This window comes from Myodes glareolus, chromosome 18 (assembly GCF_982192425.1).
Source record: "Myodes glareolus chromosome 18, mMyoGla1.1, whole genome shotgun sequence".
Taxonomy (NCBI): Eukaryota; Metazoa; Chordata; class Mammalia; order Rodentia; family Cricetidae; genus Myodes; species Myodes glareolus.
Genome location: NC_142043.1, coordinates 35,756,679 through 35,771,021, shown reverse-complemented (window position 1 = coordinate 35,771,021; position 14,343 = coordinate 35,756,679). Strand labels below are relative to the sequence as shown.

At 45.6% G+C, this 14,343-nt stretch overlaps 1 protein-coding gene across 12 annotated transcripts in view; it reads right to left on the bottom strand.

The window, feature by feature from the left end:
- The window catches only part of Inpp4a (inositol polyphosphate-4-phosphatase type I A), a 114,593-nt gene that overhangs the window by 83,359 nt on the left and 16,891 nt on the right, over nt 1-14,343 (bottom strand). Inside the window, exon 1 of one of the 12 annotated variants that reach the window (XM_048430304.3) lies at nt 170-299. The exons of the other annotated variants lie outside the window; for them this stretch is intronic. The gene's annotated coding sequence lies outside the window, so the exon portion shown is untranslated. Of the gene's footprint in view, nt 1-169; nt 300-14,343 lie in introns of those variants that run through there. 12 annotated transcript variants of the gene reach the window in all.

Here is a 14,343-nt window from a genome sequence, read left to right as displayed (position 1 = left end):
CACCTCAGGTAGTCAGTCCTTTGACACATCCCCTGCACAGCTAAGATGAGTGAGCACAGAGATGAAGTGCCCAGCTTTTCACAGGAATCTAAGGTTGTAGGCACACTCATGATGCAACCAGGCCACATGGTGACCATATCCAATAATTTTAACCTGCAGTTTTCCTTACCTCAAGGTAGCACGTCTTCAGCAGTCACAGTCGAGGAAAGCACCAAGGGCTGTGTGACAGCAGCCTTCACTGGCACAAGATGGCCGTCTTAGCAGGACGAGGCCACACTTTAGACTCCAAACATCCACAAAGCAGACACGATCCACAAAGCAGACATGAGGCAGCTAGAATCTGCTTCAGGAAGGAGAGGGGATGGGAGAGCTGAGAGACAACACATGGTAGGTTCTGAGGGGTCTGCTGAACGAGGCTGTCACAGTGAGAGAAGCTCACTGATTCACAGAAGACTGGACCACAGCTGTGGTGATGGTGATGACGCAGCAGCTGAGTGCTTGTCGAGCATGTGTGAGACCTTAGGCTTACTTCTCAGTATCAATACCATGGATATTTGAAATGGAAGCCAGTGAGTTTCTAGGAAATTAACAAGTGGAGAAGTAAGACTGTACAGGCGCTCTGGCCAATTGTTTTGTTTGGGCGACATCTTTACAGAGTGCTGAACTTGCAGGGCACCCATGTGAACCACAGCCAATCCCCAGACACTACTTTACTCCCTGGGTCCCACTTCTCTAAGAAAGCATGGCTGTTCTGTGTCTGGTTTCCCACACAGAAGCTTCGTCAGCAGGTAAATATGAAGTGCTGGTCACCTCCATGCCAAACGTTTACAGTCTAAGGGGTGATGTGATCCCTACTCACATGCTTGTCCTTCTCTAGGCCAGGACAGGGGAAGTAGAAATTGGCTGCAAATCAGATTCAAGCATACAAGGACAGCAAACACCAACTGGCTTAAGATATATTGTTCTGGAAATGCGAGGAACTGGGTATGGGGGCTCTGTGCCAGGCAGGGGCTGCTACCAAGAAAGAAGGATCAAGGAAGTAAATGGACGGGAGCTGACTGGTCACTCCAGTTCTATGGCCCTGTATGCACAGAGAGCCCACTAATGCCTGGGACTGCATGGCAGGGTAGAAACCCAAAGGAGAGCAAAATTTAGGCCCTGCCTAAAGTCTCTAGCATTGAATGCAGGGCCAGAGTTAGTGATGATGCTCCTAAAAGGGTAAAATCACCACAGTGCCTTCTACAGCAAAAACACTATACAGTGCCACAAGCACATTTAATAGTACTGGATAAACATCAGAGCAACTATGAATGGGCCTTCCTTACTCTGAAAAACACAAATGGATACTGATGACTTCATCGGGCAGCTCAGGAGTAATAAACACCTTGACAAACGTCAGGCGCAAAGCCCAGCATCTGCTACAGGCAGGGTGAGTCAACTCTAATATGAAGGAGCTATGCAAGACCATGCATGTGTCTAAGACCATCAGAGGACCAGGACATTCAGATGGGCACCACCAGAGGTCATTCAGAAATAGAAGGGAAGGAAGGCCCCAAGTCTCAGCAGAGAATGAGGTAGCTTCAAAGGGGACAGGAGAGAGGACAGTAGAGCAGTAACTGCCAATGAGAAAATTCCTTAGCTTCAGGTGGTACAAAGTGACATTTGCAGCACCTACTAAAGACAGCTTCCTTCTCCCCCACTAGGATAGCTTCTACAACTTGTGACCACAGCATCCTAGAAAAGGCTTTGGGGGAAGTCACATACTAGGTGTATAGGGGACAGCTTTAGGTGTGGGAAGAGCCCAAGGAAGAGATGCTGAGGAAGGAGCTGGTGCTGGTGCACACAGGGCTCCAGAGATCACCACATGGGAAGTCACTTACCCCGTGTTAGCCAACCAAGAACAAGGGAAATGGATAGCTTGGCTTTCCTCCTAAGTGACTGCCTGATCCAGGAGGGGAACGACTGGTCACTATCCCTGGTGTCCCAAACGCCATTTGCAAATGTACTGCTTCAGAGATGCTGATGAATGTCATATAATCAACTAGGGTCCCTTCCTCACAACACGCTTTTGTACCATCTAGCTAACCCACCTGTGCTGCAGACACCTTGGTCTGACAGTGAATGTGAGCCTCCTGACAAGCTTGGGAGGTTCTGAAGCAGCTCACACTGCTGACTCATCAACAGCTGGGTCACACTTCTGGTCCTAGAGCTGAGACAAGTGGGGAGATTCTGAAGCAGCTCACACTGCTGACTCATCAACAGCTGGGTCACACTTCTGGTCCTAGAGCTGAGACAAGTGGGGAGATTCTGAAGCAGCTCACACTGCTGACTCATCAACAGCTGGGTCACACTTCTGGTCCTAGAGCTGAGACAAGCTGGTGTAAAATAGCAGTCCTCATGCACAGACGCTGTTGACTGGTCTATGTAATGACAGCTGGCATAGAACAACTGTGACAAAGCAAGCTAGCTCTTGACTTTGGGGACATCTTGTTCAGTTCACAGAGTGAAGGTCTCTTGGTACATCTCAGGAGGCACACAGAGAAGCCCCTGCACAAGCAAGACCAACTCCCACCATAAGCACTGCTTCTGGACAGATGTACCAGCCCAGTTGCTGGACTGTGAAAAAATATGCAAATACTTTGATAGGCATGGCACAGGAAGCAGCTCAGGATTCTTAGAAGAGTAGTTAGTGACTGGCAGTGCCAGCAGTGCCTGGGGCCCTGGGGTGCCCCACCTAGAAGAGCCTCAACTAAGGCCTTAAGAACTCCTCAGTCTCCAGAGTGCAAATGCACACACTACATACCCTTCACCTTTTAACCTCAAAGGACTTTTATCAGGTTGAAATTTTAGGCCATTCAATTGCCTTTTTAAAAAATTTACCACATTTTATGTGTGTGTGTGTGTGTGTGTGTGTGTGTGTGTGTGTGTGTGTGTGTGTTACATGTGGAAGACAACTTGTGAGAGTCAGGTCTCTGTGTGGGTGCCAGGGGTCAAACTTAGGTCACTGGGTGTGGCAGCAAGTATCTTTACCCACTGTGCCATCTCTCTAGCCCAAGTCAATTGATTTCTATAATTTGACCTTCTTACGAAGATATATCCTTTTACCCCCTTCAAGGGCTATACTTGGAAAATAAAGAATTCCCTAGGTTCGGCCCAGCAATCTCCATGAATAAGCCCTCTGGTGACTGCTATCCACTGAAGTAGGAAAAGCTGTCTGTGGCCCACTGTCTTAGAGATGCCTGAAGCATGATATAATTGTTTCCTACTAAATTTTAACAAGCCATCAAAAAATTCTATACCCCTAAATTGGCAGAACATTGTGAAAATTTCTATACTACCATAATTAATGCACAGAATTAATGCAATCCTTATCAAAATTCCTACATTATATTTCACAGGTTTAGAAAACTATAAGAATTCATATGGACCTACAAAGACCACAAACAGCCAAAGCAACCCTAAGTAGTAAGGACAGTGTTGGAAGGATTACAATACCTGGCCTCAAACTATACAATAGAGCTATAGTCATAAGGACAGCCTGGTAAGGCATGAAAACAGACAGGAAAGTCAACAGAATCATATAGAGGAACTAGAAATAAAACAGAAAACTGTGTCTATTTAATTTTTGACAAAGGAGGTAAAGACATATATTAGAAGAAAGCCTACACAGCAAATGGTGCTGGCAAAACTATGTTTCCACCTGCAGAAGGTGAAATTAGATTACCTTTCACCTTGTACAAAAATAATTTACAGTGGATCAAAGAAAGAGCTTAATTTAAAACCGGAAGCACTGACATTTCTAGAAAAACACATAGGAGATACTCTTCAGGATACTGAGACAGGCAAGGAAGGACCTTGTCAGTCACCAACAGCATCACAACTAACCCCAAGCATCAACAGTTGGCACTGTACGAAAAGAAAATATTTCTGTATAGTAAAGGAAGTGATCTGTGGATAAAATAGACAATCTCCAGAATGGGAGAAAACCCTTACCAGCTATACTCCACACATGCTGCTAGCAACCAAAACTTACAAATTGCATAAATTAAGTATTGTGAAAATAAAACTGCATATCAACAAATGAGCAAACAGCAACTGAACAGTTTTCAAAAAAAAGAAAAAAAGAAACATAAGTGATCAATAACTATTTTAAAATGTTCACTATCACCAGGCTCAGGGAAACACAAATTAAACTACTTTGAGATGCTACCTCACTCCAATCAGAACGCCTACCATCAAGAAGCCTGCTGACAAATTTTGGAGAAGATATGGAAAAAGAGAAGAGTTTACTCATTGTTGGTGGGGATGCAAATTAATACAGCCATTATGGAATTTAGGTTGGAGATTTCTCAAAAATTAGAAACAGAACTACCATATAGCCCCAATATTTCACTCCTGAGCATATACCCAGAGAGCTCCACGGTCTCACAGAGGTATTTGTACGCCCATGTTTATTGCTGCTTTATTCACTATAACAAAAATAAAACAAAAAAAGCAAATAAACAAACAAAAACTGGAAACAACCTAGCTGCCCACCAGTAGATGAATAGATAATGAAAAGGTAGTATGTATTTACACATAAAATGGAATACTATTCAACTCTAAAAATGCAATCGGAAAATAATGTATAATATTCAGAGTGACTATTCGACATTAGAAAGAAAAATGTTTTCCCTCGTATGTGGAATCTAGCCAATTATACAAAGAGATATATGTGCAGCTACATTAGAAAAAAATAATAAAGGCTATTATTCCATAATTCCATTGTGATTTTCTTTTTATTTTTGATGGTGAATAAGTACATAAAATATATTCCCCAGTGAAAGCATAAAATCCAATGTGGATCCCCACAGCTTCTTTCCTGGTGGCTCCTCTAACTGTACATGGTTCATTGATTTTATAGTCCTTGGTCTGATCAATTTCAGTGTGTAATGTTTGCTTATTTGCAATTTTATGACAAAGTTTAGAATAAATTTTTGATGAGCTCCTCTTTTAAAACGGACATTTCTCTTTTCTTCAAAAACTGGGAAACAGCACCACAGCAGAAAGTCACAGACATGGTTGGCACTCACGTTCCATGATGATAAAACTGACTAGCAAAAGCTAGCACAGACTGGGACGGGCAGCCACATTCCTCAACCGTCTGCACTCGCCTACTCCATCCCCTGCCTCTTCTCCCCCCACCAATGGAAGCTAGTAACCACTTCTTAGCTACTCCATCCCCTGCCTCTTCTCCCCTCCCCAATGGAAGCCAGTAACCACTTCCTAGCTACACAAGTAACCATTAAAAGGGCCAAGGAGCCACAGTTTGCTGTAAAAGGGAGAAAACTCTGGCATCTGCCCTGGTGTTCCTCAGCTGACTGGGAATGGGATGTGGTCTGCCCCTCCCAGGCAAGCTGTAACTGCAGCACAGCTCTGACGGAAAACCTCTCGGCTGGGCCGTACACAGAGCACATTCAGCCTCTTCTTGTGCTATGGTTCCCTCAACAACCCAGACAAGTAACCTGGTCCCAGTGGAGCAGACAAGCCATGAGGAACAGAGTACTACCAAAGAGTCCTGATTGGAAACCTGGGGATTCTAGGCCTCCCTTAGGAGTCCTCCTCTCTCTGTGGCCACCTCGCTGCTCCTGACAACCCTGTCACCACGCGCACAGCGTGAGCACTAAGGCCTGCCGGGGGCTGTCCTCTGAGGTGAAAGGAGCTCACACCTTTCTTAGTAGCTAAGAAGTGGTTATTGGCTGAGACAGAAAATGAGAACGGAAACACCGCAAATTAAAAAGTACACTCTATTTTAGTTTAAACACGCATCCCTCTAACATGAAGTGTTCAAAATAGCACCTCCATTTTAGGGAACTCCAAACCGCTCTGAAACTGGCCATTAGGCAGGGGTTTGGAGACCTGGAGCGTGTGGTATGAGGACTACAGATGAGGTGTGCCCCACTCCCGCCCCATTTCAAGGACCAGGCTTGTAAGACCCTGGTCACAAGTCCCCGGAGTAAAACGCTGTGTTCTTCCCATCATATACCTCACCTGGTATCAGTCAGGAGAACAACAAAGACTGGCTACCTGTGGTTCCATCCTGCTACTGAGATCTAGACAAACTCGCTTAACCTGCTGCTCCTCAGTTTCCCACTCTGTGAAATGGGCATCTAGAAGCATCGATGTCATGAGGCAGGCAGTTGCAGGAACTAGACAGTTTAATCCCTATGAATGTTCTGGGTACACGGAAATGTGGGGTTTCTGTGTGGGTGTTTGCTGCTCTTGTTACTGTTGCATCTAACACTCCCAAGACCTCTGTGGCTTTCTATCCATGAGAAACAAGGCTCTGAAAGCAGCCAGTACTAGAGACAAGAAGTGGTTCTTAACGGCCAGAGAACAGGAAAATCCTACAACAGGAAACAGGGCCTACTCCAAGTACTACTGTCCTCAGAGGCCAGGCCAAGAAGGGAGTAGACATATACGCTGAACCTGCACCCTGGTATACCTGGTCCAAAACTGGGAATCGTCCAACACTAAATTAGCAAATTTAAAATTCTAGAGGCTATTGAATCTCACATCTTAAAATTTCTACAGTATGATTCTTTGGTATCTTTTTGAAGTTCAGTTTTCAAATTTATTTGTATGTGTGTACTTGGCGCTTGTGTGTGTATGTATGTACTTGTGCATGTGCCATGGTGCATGTGTAGAGGTCAAAGGACAATTTGAGCCAATCAGTTCTTTCTTTCCACACGAGGGCTCCAGGGACAGAAGTTGAGTCCTCTGGCTTGGTAGCAAAGTCCTTTACCCCTGAGCCATCTTACTGGTGCTTACATATTTTTTAATTCATGTGGTATTTTTTGTTTTTTTGTTTGTTTGTTTGTGTGTGTGTGTGTGTTCTTTGTTATCTTACTAAATTCTTTTTAAATATTTGAGAATCGCCTTTTTTTTACAGGTGGCAAGTCTGATTCATTTTACTTAGGAGAAAAATATGAGCAAACTCTTGCTACAAGACTCGATGGGAACAAACCTGTGCAGAGTTGATTTAGTAGGTGTGGTGGTTTGAAAGGAAACGACTCCCTAAGAGAGTGGCAGTATTAGGACCTGTGGCCTTGTTGAAGGAAGTGTGTGTGTGTGTGCGTGTGTGTCACTGTGGGGGTGGGCTTTGAGAGGTCTCTTTTGCTCAAGCTTCCCTCAGGGTGAGTCAGTCAACTTCTTGTTGCCTGCAAGATGCAAGACTCTCAGCTATTTCTCCAGCACCATGTCTGCCTGCATGCCACGCTTCCCGTCATGATGATAATGGACTGAATCTTTCAAACTATAAGCAAGTCATCCCAATTAAATGTTTTCTTTCTAAGAGCTGCCATGGTCATGGTGTCTCTTCATAGCAATAAAAACTCTAAGACGGTAGGTCTGCCAGTGTGTCTGAGTTACCACAGGATGATTAAACATCTGTGGACAACCCTAGTAAACAAAGGAAAGACAGATCATTTAGGAGGGGATTAAAACTAAATCATCACAACCACCACACTGTTATTTAGACTTCGGGGCAGCTAAATGGAATATTCAGCGTCCCTTGAAGGCTTGTCCTCCCCCTTTCATGAGGTCAAGAGGGTATTGTTCCCCGCTCTGTGGTCCCAGGTGAAAGAAGCTGGAGTCGGGGTGGGCTGCTGGGCCCTAATTCTGCCCACCCTGCACCACGTGGCCGCAGCCTAGGAGGGCTACTAGCATCATTTTTCATCTGTTGACAACTAAAGTAGAAAAGCAACACGCACTTGTAAAAAAAAAATGCTAAATTTCACCTGTAACTTAACTAGCTTGAATTTAGTGTGACTCCTTTGGCCTGGCCCATGATTTTGTCGACTTGTGGCATATGCTCCCTCTACTAACCCCATCCGATGTCCCGGGAAGAAAGGTTACCTAGACATTTGAGCTGCAGTGCACAGGGTCTCAGAGGGTTCTCTTAGCTCATAAACCCAGGGCTAACATCCAGGCTGAGGTCACCGTGGCTCTCAGCACAAATAGGAGGTGGCACAAAGTGTGCACCCAGGATGAACCTTCCAGCCCATCTATCTTTGCTAGCTCCCTAGGTGTCACTCCTATAGACTGCTTCTTAAAGGCTCTTGATGGCACGCACACCCCAGCCTTCGCTCAGGTTGCCCCCACTGCCTGGGATGCTCTGCTGGCTCTTACCTCTTAGACTGCGGCTCATGCTTCACAGCCAACCCAAACAACACTCTCCGCTCTTTGTGACACCGCCCTCTGTTCAGTCGTAAGGACAAAACCTCTAATGCTCTACATAAATCCTCGTCTTCCTAATAAGCCATTGTCTCTATTTAGTCCCTCATTACTGAACACAAAGCTAAACTACAAAGAGACCCTCAACAAGCTTTTTTTTAATTATTACTTTTTGTGTCCTCAGTGCCTGAGATAGATTTGGTGTATGAAGAAAATGATCTTAAATGCACCCATGATGTTAGCAACTCAGAAGGCTGAAGCAGAAGAAAAGTAAGTTCAAGTCCTGTCTAGGAAACTTAGTAAGACTACCTCAAAAAAAAAAAAAACAAAACGGACTAGAGAGATGGTTCCGTGGTTAAGAGCACCAGTTGTTCTTCCAGGAAGCCCAGGTTAATTCCCAGGACCCACATGGTGGCCCTCAACCATCAGCACCACTTTTCTGGTCTCCACTGGCACCAGTCACACAGATGGCGCACAGACACACATGCAGCAAAAAGTAAAGTATACATGAAGTAAATCTTTAAAAACTAAGAATAAAACATAAACTCAAAACAGTGGGGAGAGTACATGCCTAGCATGCTCAAGTTTCATGGTTCAATGTTAAGTGCTATCAAAAAATTTGAATCATTTTACAATGAAATAGTGTGATGGCTTAATCTTTGTTGTCAACCTGATGTGCCTGGGAAGAGAAATTTTCAATTAAAGAACTGTTTTTATTAGATTTAGTCTGTGGGTGAGTCTGTGGGACATTTTCTAGGTTGCTAATAGACGTAGAAGGGCCCAGGCTACTATGGGTGGTACCATCCCTAGGTAAGTGGGCCTGACCTATATAAAAAGTAAGGTGAAGATGAGCCTGAAAGCAAAACAATAATCCACATCCCTCCATAGTCTGTGCCTCAAGCTTCTGCCTTGGCTTCCCTGAATGAAGATGCACCATAAGATAAAATCCACCTTTCCTCCCCAAGTTGTTTTTGGTAATGGTGTTTTTCACATCAACAGAAAGCAAACTAAAACCAATGGTATTTTTTAAGAGCTATAACTATAAATTACTGAAATCAACTTTCCTATATCTTGCTTAGGCTGATGCTATTGGCAACAGAGAGGTCAGGCAGCAAAACATCAGAGATGATGTCAGCTGAGGAAATGGCTCTATAGCTCCTAGGACATCCATGGTACACCAGGCGTCCTGAGCAGGGTCAGATGCCTGTTTGGAGCTTGTCTGTCACTCACCAACTAGACCTGGGCAGGCCTGGCATTCAACCTGGTGATGCTTGGAGTGACAATCCAGGCTGTACTGGCTAGGGCTCAACTCACCAAGGGGGCTTCAAAACAGGTGAAAATAGATCACTCAGGCATCTCCAGGAAGTAACACAGTAAAACACAGATACGAGGCTCCAAAGTCTAACAACTTGGGAGGGCATACTTTCATATCTGAATTCTGCTTCAAAACAAATACATTTAATTTAGTTAAAAAACGAAACAAAACTAAAATCATCAGTGGGCCTCAGCACTCAGAAGGCTGGGAGCAACACTGACTTGGTGCACGGTGCAGTCATCTCCCTGACACATTTCCACACAGCTGTGGCAGACAGGCAGGAGGTCCTCAGCGAGAGGGAAACCCTGCACTTAAGAACCAGCTATGACCCTGGCTAACCCCTTTCTAGGCCTCGGTTCCCTCTTCTGAAATGGGAGTAGCTCTGAGTGGTTCTTATCACTTCCCTCTTTCGGCTGAGGGTCTGTGCTGAACACCCATCAATCCAAAGGCCCACCACAGACTATCAAGAGGCCTAGCTGAGGCTGCAGGAGGCGCTGCACATTTGGGTGTGGCATCTCCCTCAAGAAGCCGCCATCCTTTCTGGGGGAAAAGCTGTACACAGGAGAGGATACTTCTTCAGATGAAGTAGCCAGCACAGCCTGGATTCTTGGACACCCACCACAGGGTACAGCTCTCCACAGTAGGTTGGCTTTTCCACAAGCAGTGCAGTTCCAGAAGTTTTCACTGTGTCTCTCTTACCAGTTACTCAGGGTTGCTAAGGCAGGTTGCACAGGAATGGTAGACAGTCTACACGTAGGATCAGGTCTGCATGTGTTTCTCAAAGAATTCGGGTAACGATGTCATTCATGGTAGCCATCCACAGGGGACCCACGCGCACACGCACACACGTGCACACGCACATACACACGCACACACGTGCACACCACACACACGCACACACACACGCATACACACACGCACACACGTGCACACCACACACACACACGCACACACACACGCGCGCACACACACGCACACACACGCGCACACGCACGCGCACACGCACACACACACACACACACATGAAGTGCCTCGAACACCACAGTAGAAGTTATTTTAGTGTAACTTCGAATGGAAAACTTGGCCTAAACCGTTCCTGTTTCTGAAACTACAGGTCAGCGGGCTATAGCAGAAATAGAAGCACACTGGTGGAGAAATAACCCTGCAAAGCGTGCCAGCCCTGAACCACATGTGCCCAGAGGGGGCACCAAGGGAGTGGCCACCCCCTCACCACCACTCCGTTTTTAGGTCTGTTCCTGTTCCTTTGGTATTTAGCCACGAAAAGAAAAGGACTCACCAAGCCTTCCTGGGTAGGGCCCAAGTGCAGATGGCCCCATCTCCTACTAGAGGAGAAGGGAAGGTCAGTCTGAGATAGAGCGCATGCCCTCCACCTTCTTAGGGTCAGAGTAAGGGTAGCACCTAGTAAGGAAAGTACCAGGTACTGCTGCTCCTGTGTTGTTTCAGCAGCCTCCATAACCAGCTCTCTCTACCTGGGCCAGAGCCTAATTCCTTGAGGGTCAAAAGTACATACTGTGTAGCAATTTATTTGCAACTGAAAAATTACTCTGGGAAGTAAACCAGTTAGAAATTTCAGAAAGCAGGAACTTAAAAGGTTCATAAAGCCTGTCTCCAAAGCTATATAAAAACTAGCAATTTGCCAGGGAGAGGAGACTCCCTTCTATCCCAGAGCTACCTGAAAGTTGTACCAAGAGAAATCCAGAGACGCAGCTTTGGGCAGTGTGTCCTGCTGTCTTTGAGTCATTAATGCTCCTAAGTAGCCCCAGTGAACACACTGTTTCACTGTGCTTGACACTCTCTTTGGTCTGTGGTCAGTGCATTATCTGGGGTGAATAGACAGTAATGTCACCTCATGAAAAGTCATACAACAAGAAGTACAGACGGAGCAGGGGAGAAGAGATGGGTAAATTCCTCCTGGAACCCAGAATCCTATAGGCTACAGTTAGTCTAACACCAACCAACCTGTAATCCTGCAGCCTTGGCTGTCTCGTTTATACATCTAATAAATGATGTTGTCAAGAGGGCTTTGAAGCCAGAGATGGTGGCACACACCTTTAATCCCAGCACTCAGGAGGCACAGGCAGATGGATCTCTGTGAGCTGGAAGCCAGCTTGATCTACATAATGATCTACATAATGAGGACAGCTGGGGCTATGTAGAGAGACCCTGTCTCAAAAGACAAAAAGGAGGAAGAGAATGGAGGAGGGGAGAAGGCTTTGAAGCTACTACTGAAAAGCAAAGTAGCTTTTGTTATCAAGAAACAAGGCTCTGCAAGGTCCCCTCACCTGCCCCACTTCACTGCACAGTTGTGGCTGCACTACTCACCCAAAACAGCTGCATGGGATTCTTCTTATGCCACTCACAGGCTGTTGGTGGCAAACATGGTCACTGCCCTGCTAAGAGGGATCTGAAAACAGATGCCTGTGTACCAGCATCTGCACCCTAGCTAAGAGTGCTAGGGGCAGTCTGTAGAGGGTAGGGGACATTTTGTTTAAAATGGTTTTTTTGGTTTTTGTTTGTTTAATGTTAGTATTTTTAATTTTATTTTAACTATAAGAGTGTTTTGCTGCAGGTATATAAGTGCACAGTCTGCATACATGGTTACCAGAGAGGCCAGAAGAGGGAGCTGGATCATTTGGAACTGAAGTTACAGGTGATTGTAAGTCATACTGTGGGTACTAAAAACCAAACCCAGGTGCCTCTGCGAGAACAACAAATGCTCTTTAACTGCTGAGCCATCTCTGGAGCCTCCATTGTTGTTTTTGAGGCAAAGTCTCACTATGCAGCCATGCCTGGCCTGGAACTTACTAGGTTGATCAGGCTGGCCTTTAACTCACAGAAAATCAATTGCCTCTGCCTTCTAAGTGCTGGGATTAAAGGTGTGCACCACCACAGCGGGCAATCTTTATACCATGTTTACTGGGATTTCAGGTTGGACTACACGAAGGTGACATCTCATCAAAGACCTAAAGAAGCTGAGAGCAAGTCTTGTGGGTCTCAGGAGAGAAAGACATGAGGCTGAGAACTAGTCAGGCCAACTGCCTGGGGCTAGATGAGGAGCAATAAGTTGGAAACTAAAATATGGAATGCTCTATGGGGTTGGGTACAGACCAGAAATGTCAGGGGTTTAAGGAGAAAGCAAGAGATCATAGTTTAGGGACAGCAAGATGGCTCAGTGGTTAAAGGTGCTTGTCACCAAGTCTGGGGACCTGAGTTTGATCACCAGACCCCACACAATGGAAAGAGAGAACTGACTCCCACAAGTTGTTATCTGGCCTCTACTTCTATGCTGTGACAGGTGCACACACATGTACATAAGCAAGGACATACACAGCCATGCACAAAATAAATAAGTGCTTTGACAATTTAGCAAAAGAGTCAGGCAAAGTACAGCTTAAGGGTCAAATCCTAGCATCCACTTGTAAAATAAGGTTTTAGTGGCACATAGTCACACCCAGTTGTTTACACAACTTAAGTGACACAAGAGAAAAACTATGATTAACAAAATAATAGACAAAGACTGAAAGATTATCTGGCCCTTCAAAGAAAAAGTGAACCACCCCATTGTTAAATTACAGCGTGCGTGCGTGCGTGCGTGTGTGTGTGTGTGTGTGTGTGTGTATGTGTGTGTGTATGTGCGCGTACACTAAAAGAGCTAAAAGAGAGCACAGCTACTCTGACATCTTAGTTGCCTACTGATATAGGTTCTGAATATCTGGCCTCTAGGACAATGAGAAAGAACATTGCTGCTGTTTTCAGTCACATTTGCTTTAGAGACACCCCAGGAAATGAATACAGGGAACCAGACAGGAAGTGGCTATGAAGCAACCCACATGTTGCTTGGCACATGGCAGGAACTCAAGAAATCCCACCTAGTAAGGAGAGTCCTGCCACACTCCCCGGACCAAAGGCTTCTCTCCAAAGAAGGCCTGTGCTATGTAACAGGCTCTGTGCTCTGCAAACAAAAGCTCCTTCGTGTGGCTTGTCTAGCTTGATGCTGTCTTTAAAAGGAGTGTCTCAAGGCTGTCTAAAGACTCCCATCTCATTCCATAGGAACATGATTTTACCACAGACATTTGTCTTAACGTCCACTGTGATTAATTCAAACAGTTGGTAGGTAAACTGTGCTCCAATCTTAAGGAGCAGACCCTCCCGATCTCAGGTCCTGAAGCTACCAAGGGAAGCTAGCACCTGCCATCCTGGCAGGAGCAATCATTGGGAGAAAGTCAGGCTGCAGAATGACAAGCCAAAGACAGCACTGACTGACTTTTGACCCTTAAATTGCTCCTCAATCTATTTCTTGTGAAGAGCTGCTTTCTCCTCTAAAGCCTCTTCTGATTTCTTCAGCTTTTGCTCTAGGCATCCTAACTCTCCATCTTCCTTGAGTGAATCCACATGCTGAAACCCACTATGTGCAAACTCCACTTCCTACATTGTTTTGAGTCGACCCCACCCCGCAGACAGCAGCCTCGGTTTCCTCTGAGTTGTTCAAGGATGAAGCCTTGTGGTCCTGATAGCCTTTCTGGTTTCAGAACTACTATGCTATCCCAGGGATACTGCCACCCCTGTATCCCAGGGATACTCACACTTCCCTACAGTGTGACTTGATATTTGATGGCCATCCCTCTCACAGAGCTACAGAAGCCCTCCACCACAAGAAGTCCAGGGTGAGCCTCAGACCTCAAGAGAAAATGTTTCCTTCTTAAAAGCCACCATCTAAGCTGGCACCTCTACACACATTCTCTGGTTAAGCTGGCACCTCTGCACCCATTCTGGCCTTCTGTCAGGCTGGGTTC